This window comes from Prosopis cineraria, unplaced genomic scaffold (genome assembly GCF_029017545.1).
Source record: "Prosopis cineraria cultivar Desert tree isolate PC_DT_omini unplaced genomic scaffold, ASM2901754v1 PC1, whole genome shotgun sequence".
NCBI lineage: Eukaryota > Viridiplantae > Streptophyta > Magnoliopsida > Fabales > Fabaceae > Prosopis > Prosopis cineraria.
Window position 1 is genome coordinate 45,619,687 of NW_026555332.1, and position 8,435 is coordinate 45,628,121.

General features: G+C 35.8%; 1 long non-coding RNA gene across 1 annotated transcript; it reads left to right on the forward strand.

Moving 5' to 3' along the window:
- The first annotated feature begins 1,195 nt into the window (after positions 1 to 1,195).
- LOC129305566 (uncharacterized) lies at positions 1,196 to 2,352 on the forward strand. The gene is made up of 3 exons (XR_008591989.1): positions 1,196 to 1,478; positions 1,580 to 1,676; positions 1,813 to 2,352. It is a non-coding gene; the product is annotated as an uncharacterized LOC129305566 (long non-coding RNA).
- Positions 2,353 to 8,435: the final 6,083 nt, after the last annotated feature.

Here is an 8,435-nt window from a genome sequence, read left to right on the forward strand (position 1 = left end):
ACATTATACAATTTATTTAACGAACCTCATCTAATGGAATATGGCTTGTTGTTTTGTTGTTCTTGTTGTTGTTGCCCATCCATTCGATATTCTCTTCAGAGATTATGAATCCATTTTTTATGTTGAAATAGTACAGAACAATTAATGTTTTCCCTCTCTTGGCATGTTAAACTATCTGGTCTTATCTTTCATTCTTTATTCTGTACATGTTTTTGTTATGGTGTTACTTTTAGCATTGTGAGGAAAATATTGTTAGAGGATTTATATAAAAATGTCTTTTCTCCTCATCCTTTTTCACTTCTAGAATCAAGATGACAACGACCTTATGGCCTATTGGCTATCGAATACGTCTGCATTATTGTCTTTGCTTCAGCGAAGTTTGAAATCTGGTGGTACAACTGACACAACTACAATTAAAAAACCACACAATCCAACATCTCTTTTTGGAAGAATGACTATGGTAATGATCCTTCCTTACATTATTGCCTCATATAATTTCTGCTTTTCTTATAAAATTCCACTCGTTCATTTTTTGACTGAACTGCAGGGCTTTCGTTCATCCCCTTCTTCTGCCAGCCTTGCCGCCCCTGCATAGGAGGCTGTACGCAAGGTAGAGGCCAAATATCCTGCTTTACTTTTCAAGCAGCAGCTCATGGCTTACGTGGAGAAGATTTATGGCATTATTCGGGCCAATTGAGGAAGGAGCTATCTTCATTGCTTTCACTGTGTATCCAGGTATATTGAAATTCAATTAAGTATTGTTCAGCTGAAGTAAGCTATATATCAACTACTCCCTCGAATCCTAAATGTAGGAATTATTTAACTAATTCACACAGATTTAAGGGAATTGGACAAGTTATGTGAAAAAAATGTGTGCTGATTTTCCTAAAATATCACTCCCTTTTAATCATTTACACTGGAGTATTTATCAATATAACTTATACATCATATAAGAATTCAACTATACGGATGGCTTGGGGAAAAATAACAAACATAGGAAACAAAGGAGATTGAGATGATACATTTAGGATCAAAGCAAACACTCCAACTAGTTCCTACATTTAGGACCCGGGGGAGTATTATGACCTTGATGAAATCAGCTAGCCTTATCCCCCCCCTCAATATTTTTCTTATGCCTTGTCCCAATATTTCCTTTTCAAGATAATTCCCACTTATTGTTGACATGCAGGCACCAAGAACATCAAAAGGAGTTGCACGATCCTTTGGTAAAGATTCTCCAACAGACCACTGGCATAGCATTATTGAATCCCTCAGCATATTGTTGTGTACACTGAAAGAGAATTTTGTCAGAAACTTATTATTTTATAAACACTAAGCAGTTATTTTCGTTGTTGCCTTGTTTATGCTATTTTCACACCACCACCACCACCATCTTTTGGGTTTTTGGTGCCTCCAGTACTTAACCAAAAGATCTTTACTCAAACATTCCAATATATTAATGTACAGCTCTTCAACAGGTAACAAGTTTTCTTGTGAATACCCTTTAGCTTAAAAGAAAAGGTTTTTTGGCGGTTTCAATATGTATTCTTATTTATCAATCTTTTTGTGTTATTACTAGTCTTCTACATCGCGATTGTTGCACATTCAGCAATGAAGAATGTATTAAAGCTGGATTAGGAGAACTGGAGCTGTGGTGCTACCAAGCAAAGGAAGAGGTTGCTAACCCCCCCCCCCAAAAAAAAATGTCTGTATCATTAATGCTGCATGTAACAGATGGAAGTAATTATCTGTGGCTGCTGTTTTTACTTTAATGTTCATAAAAGCTTTAATTAAACTGGCTTGGGTTTGCAGTATGCAGGACCATCTTGGGATGAACTTAAGCACACAAGACAGGCTGTTGGATTCTAGGTAAGTGTGCCTTTGTCTCTTTGATGATGCGGCGTCATATTGGTAATAGGATGAACACTATTAAAGCAGAGGACAGAAGGCATCCACTTCTCTTGCATCATGGGTGTCTCAAACATGATGATATTTGTACTCCGATAGGAACTTTTGGGAGAATCACATCCCAAAGGATAGCTCAGGACTTTGGAGAGTCCAAAATCATTATAAACGTTACTTTAAAATACTTTCTGATTTGGAATTTACGTCCCATGCCTTGCAGCATTCCACCATGCTCTATAGTCCCACCACCTCGGTGGGTTGCTTTTGTGCAAGCTTCTTGGCCCTGGCTAACACTCGCCACTAATTAATACCACACAAGTACAACTAAGTATAGTGGAAGGTTCTAATACCAATTGATAGGAACTTCAGGGAAAATCACACTCTAGAAGCTAACCCGTTAGATTGGATAGCCCAAAGTCATTATAAACTCTATTAAAATTCTGTTCTTTCAATTGGAACTCAATTACTCCAAGTCCCATGTCTTGCAATTGGCTTCTAACAATCCTTCGGAGAAGTGACTCTTAATTGAAGGCACTTTCTGCAATAAAATGCATCTTTTAATTCTGGAAGAAGCCCATGCTCATACAAGTTAATTTGTCATTCTAAACTTAGGCTAGTAGCAGTGCATGGTAAAGCCTACTTATATAATTTCATCAAGCCCACTTACATTCATACTGTCTGTTTTATTCTTACTTGGGAGACTAGGTAACAACAAAGTGTAATGGGAATTGTCTGAACTACATTAAGTAAAATATTGCATCATGATTCTCCTGTCTTCATAGAGGTAACATTAGCTCATCACTAACCAGAAACTGTTGAGCTTCTTAATTTCCGACAGAGCAGACACTCGTTTTTTTTTTTTTTTTGAACCAGAAACTACTGTCTTTGAGATGGAGATATACTCAATTTTCATCTTTTTGTTTTTGAAAATGATCTGTTTCCTAGTTACTTGCCTCTGATTTAAGGTTTGACTGTTACTTTTGATCCACTGGTTATTCATCAGAAGTACAGAATTTCCTATGACGAAATTACCAATTATTTGTGCCCTATAAGTGTTTATTCTTCTCAAACCGTGTATAATTGCGGGCTTGTCTGCATTTTTCATTATTGGTATGTTGATCTACAGATCGCATAAATCTAGAGTAGAATTTGACTGGATACCGTCTAGATCAGATCTTATGTATTCATAAGTGATTTTGTGTTTTTTAAGTTATGGATTCATATGTTTCTGCGAGTAGCAGTAGAGACGGTTGCCTATATTGTTTATCACCTTCAACTTGGGAGCGGATGTGGCTACTACTATTATTGGCTGAAAATTAGATACATATTTTGGATATAGTCCCAAAATAATATGACGGTTGGAGACTGTGGAGGTCCTTAAGCGCAAAACCTCTTCCTCTTGCTGTACTTTCTTTATCTGTTTATTTTTCTCATACTTTTTACTTCTGTTCCGTTTTGCCCTCATTAATCCAGATACTGAGCGTCCAGCAGCTGTACAGAATATGTGCACTTTATTGGGATGGTAATTATCACACTCAAAGTGTATCTCCCAATGCAAGCCTATCAGCTTACAGTCACCAACTGCGGCAAAAGACATTCTTAGGTTATGAGTTCTTGATTAACATGCACCAAATCTTCCTTCAGGTCATTTCAAGCATGAGGATGATTATGGCCGAGGACTCTGTTGATCCTCTCAATGATTCATTCTTGTTGGAGGACAATTCTAGGTGAGAATGCCTGTGTATGAACAAATGGCAAACAACAATCATCTACCAACAACCAAATATATTCCTTAAAGATAGGAAAGAATAATAAGCAACTAGCCAACGAATATAATTGACAGCATTCATAAACTCCCAACAGTAATTTATTGTGGAGCAGATGATAAAACAAATGTAGGCTAGCTTTCTTGTGATCCATTTAATTGTTGGTTTTACCCACTAACACATGGTTCTTCTACACCATCCCCTTCTCAGTGGATGACCTCTCTTCATCACTGCAAGAGAAGGACTTCCCGGACGTGAAACTCGCGGAAGAACTTCTCAAGAATCCGGCCTTCCAATTTTTTAATGACCCCCCCGGGGGGGGGGGGGGAAGCTAGCTAGGCTTCTGGATTTTTTTTGTCTTGCCAAGGGGAGGGAGCAAAATCAGTTCTTGGTCCTTGCCATGGTAGTTGTAAGTTCTTTCATATTTTCGTTATTTTTCTCCCCTCGTTCTGTTTTATTGAATCCTTTCATCATGCCCCTTCTGCAAAATTATTTTTTTTTTCCATTCTTTTGTTGGCATTCAATTCAAAATCCTCCTTAAAAGGGGCAGGGATTTTTTTTTCCCTTTACAAAGAGTTCATCTGAACAGCTTATGATATTTTGCCGTGTAAAGATAACAATTATTATTAATACATAGGGACGAATAGATTGTTCATATGTTGGAGTTGGCTTTTAACCATCTTTCTCCTTTTCCCAGTATCTGTGTCCATGTTCCCCAATGACTATGCATTTACATATCAGAAGAACGAACTAAACGCATGAAAATATACATTTTTACTAGACGAAATCTTCATGAAAAAGTTGGCATGTCGTTTAGGTAATGAGAATGAAGTTAATCCGGAAGTTTGGGTTGTGCCAGATACGTTAACATCAAATCCCGGCTATCTCCATTGTGTGGCATTAAATTTAAGTTCCCTTCGGTGTAAATTTGACTAAATATCAAGTTTCCCGTGTCAAATCCTGCGAAAATAAAATAATAATAATAATAATAATAATAATAAAGAACAAAAACTTTGGCTAATTGACTTAAACCTAAGATTAATAAAAGGATATCATATTTGACGGAAGACATTCGCATATCTCTACGTGATCATCAACGATGATACAGTCGAAGGAGATTCTTCTGGTGATATTGCCAACTTAGACGACCCTATCCACAAACAAAATGGCACTTGAAGGTGATGAGAAAATCAAGGTTTGAAGACAGAAACCGTGTTGGGAGAAACCACGAGGAATTCACATGGCTGTGGACCCAACGCTTTCACCTAATAGGCGTTTCTATTCAGCATAGCTTAAATCCCATAATTGCCATTTGGGACCATAAGGGACCCTCCTAGCTGTAGCATAGGGGACCACCCTAAAGCGGATTTGGATATATCCACAATGCAGATTCTGAGTTTGGAGTTTGAAGTAACGTGAAACTAGTGGCCATTCTAGCTCTCTCATATTGGTCCATTTCTGCTTCAGCAGCAGGCACAATTTAGCACACTGAAATACGTATTATATTGTGGTCCTTTCCGAATGGTTTTAACAAATCGCTCTCTCTCTCACACCCCTAGCGCCTACGTGAAGTGGGGAGGTTTCCTTAGCATTGATCATACTGACAATTTGAGGGCATTATACGACCCTGCTGGACCAGAATCTAGTCGTTTTCGACGAAATCTATGTAGCAACCATGGGTTACCCTAATAAAACCAAGGCATTTTAGATAATATGATGAATTTACTTACCCCTAATCCCTATAACCTATTTTATTTTATATATATATATATAAGATATAAAATTTATATGAAATCATATTATTCATACAGCTCACTTTAGACTCGGTCTGAAATACAGGCTCACAATCTAGTTAATAATGCATGCATAAACCTTGAGAAGTCACGTGAAAATAAACCAGTTAATATTAAGCCACTAGGCGCATGGACAAACCCTGATTTAACTGAAAAGAATAGTACTGCGGTTGGATTGTGTCAAAATCATGCCAGCACTATCAGCAACTGATACCCAACGCCATCACTTTCGTGACATTCTCTGCCATTGTATAATTGATAGTTATATGCAATTTGTACTCCTTGCTTTGTCTCATTTGCAATATTAATTGGGATAAGGACTGATGGGAGACTCCACCTTGGTCATTTTCAAAACGCATATGGCTCCAAAATCCAGTCCAAATACCTCCCAAAAAACAGATATATACCATCTATATATATATCCATTAACGTCCAAAAACAGATATAAATATACATATTTTGTGGCTTAGGTTGAGGAAACTATTAATGAATTGAGGAAAAGATGGGAAATAAATACTCACTTTGGTGGGCCTTAACTTAGTAGTTAATTATTTGACTTTAATTACTTATTGATCTGGTCTTTGAAACCACTGGATGGGCATTGTTTTCTAGACTGATAGGGGTCGGCTATCTTTTCTTTAATTGTGCATCAGACTTCATTGGTTCCTCTGGACCATATCATTTTGATTCCAGACTAATATCAACAAAAAAAATTGTTTTCAACTCGTGAATAATATTCGATTCCTCATGCATGATGATCAGAAAATTTCTGTGAAGCAAAAACAGCAACGTCCACTTACGTTATATGTAATCAATAATCATGCAGAAATCTCACTACGTACGTATTTGAAAACATTAGGATAAAATGATTTAAGCCAAAAGAAAAGAAAAGAATTGGAAGATTAATCAACCTCGAGAAGAAATTCATGACTAGATTCGCCGTCTTAGCGGTGAACGTGTTAGATAACTTAATTAGATCTTGGGGTGTTACAGATCAGATCAGTTTCTTGAGTGTTGACATGAAAATGAAATGTCTATTGGCAGAGTCGAAGAATAAGTAATTAATAATTATTCTTTTTGTACCAGATTGCATCATATTATTCTGTTTTTTTCTCTATTCGAGTATAAGCTTTTATTAATTTATATTAAAAACTCCGTGACCACAAGTTTCAGTATGATAAAATGAAATAAAAATATCAACCCCACTTGATCCATGTGTTAAGCTAGCAGATAATCAATATTGAAGAGTTAAACCTGAAGCATGAAACTAGTTAGGAAACCATACAATGCATCTGCTCGAATTCGTATTTTCTTTAATTGATTTTTTCCCCCGATATGTGTGATGCGTACCTAGCTAGCTTCATTTATCGCAATTATTGGACACAACTAAATCCTCGAATCGTGACTTGGCAAATTCACATTTTAATTATACTCTTCACCAAGAAACATCCTTCAACTTTGGAGAACAGGATCTTGCTACTATATCTTCATGACGATAATATTAATTGAACGTGACCTTAAAACTAGAAGAACAAAAAATTAATGTTAGCGTTTGCTATACTATAATTTTGTGCAAGTTTATTTCAAACCTAAAGTGATAGAAGACGTGCTCAAAGACTGAGCCAGGCCATGGTGGCTAGAGATCGACGTATACGCATATTTACTGCTCCATACAATCACACACACGCACACACACTCACACTCTGAGTCAACTACAATATAAAATTGGGGAGAAAATATAATAGAAAAAATTAAAAGAGGCACACACCCACACATTTTGGTGCTGAAAGAAATGAGGAACAATCATATGCAAGTAAGTCAAAAGCTATAAAATAATATGGATAACGGTTATATCCGCTGCACATGTAAGGTTGGTATATATCGAACTTAAATTTAAAATGAAAATAAAAGAGAGCGTATCTGAGTAGCTAAATGCTGTCTAAATTATTTAAAATTGTGGTTTAATGAAATGGCCATTCCATGTGGTCTCATGTGTTTCTTTTCACAGTCCACACATCTTGATCCATATATATAATTTATAATAATCTTGTTGGTTAAGGTCAAACTGGCTGCAGCGAATTATGATTATCTTATCATGAGCATCCAATCCTTCTTAATTATTCACTCACTCATGTTCTTATTTTCTTTTGGTAAACGCCTGGTCATGTTCTTAATTAGCATATTATTTTCAATATAAGAACTTAGTTAATTTAATAAAAAGTAAATTTCAGTTAGGTTCTTCAATTATTATTGTGGCCGTTATTAGGGTTATTTATTAGCGAAAGGAGTAAGTTTAAATGGTCCTGGTAGCTTCTAATTAGTTCTAATTATTATGATTGTGTCTAGTCATCTGATCGTTAACCTATTGAAATAGACATGCTTATAAATAATTTATTTGAGCAAGACATGTATATTTATTATTTCAAAGGTGTATCTTTTTGGTACCATTGTAAGATTTTGTTGTCTATGCATTGCATATGTTAATGTTTTTGTGCAATGCGTGTAATTGAAATAATTAATTTTATATCACGTATTTAATTTTTGTGCTTAAGTTACTGCTGGTTTGTGTGTATGTGCGCGCGTGCTCAATATTCTTTATTTGTAATATAAACTCTAGATCGATGACCACTATCTAATTTGACTGTTGGACAAATTGCACCCAACTTTTTGAAGAAGAAGGATTAATTTGAGCTTTTTCATTAGCCACTGACGTTTAGTTTCTGCATGAGTCTATAGAAATTTCAATGGCTTGGCTTTAGGCTCTTACAACATTTTTACTAAAATAATTATAATTAGGCCCCAATTTTCTCTTGTTTAATTTTTTTTTCAATCAACATATACTCCCTCTAGTAAAAAAATATGAAAGATTTCTGATTGACAGTGCTGGTCTAAATTATTTATCTATAAAAAAGAGTAGCTTTATGTTAGTGCACTAGTTATATTATTCCAGTTATATGTAACAGTGCATGGC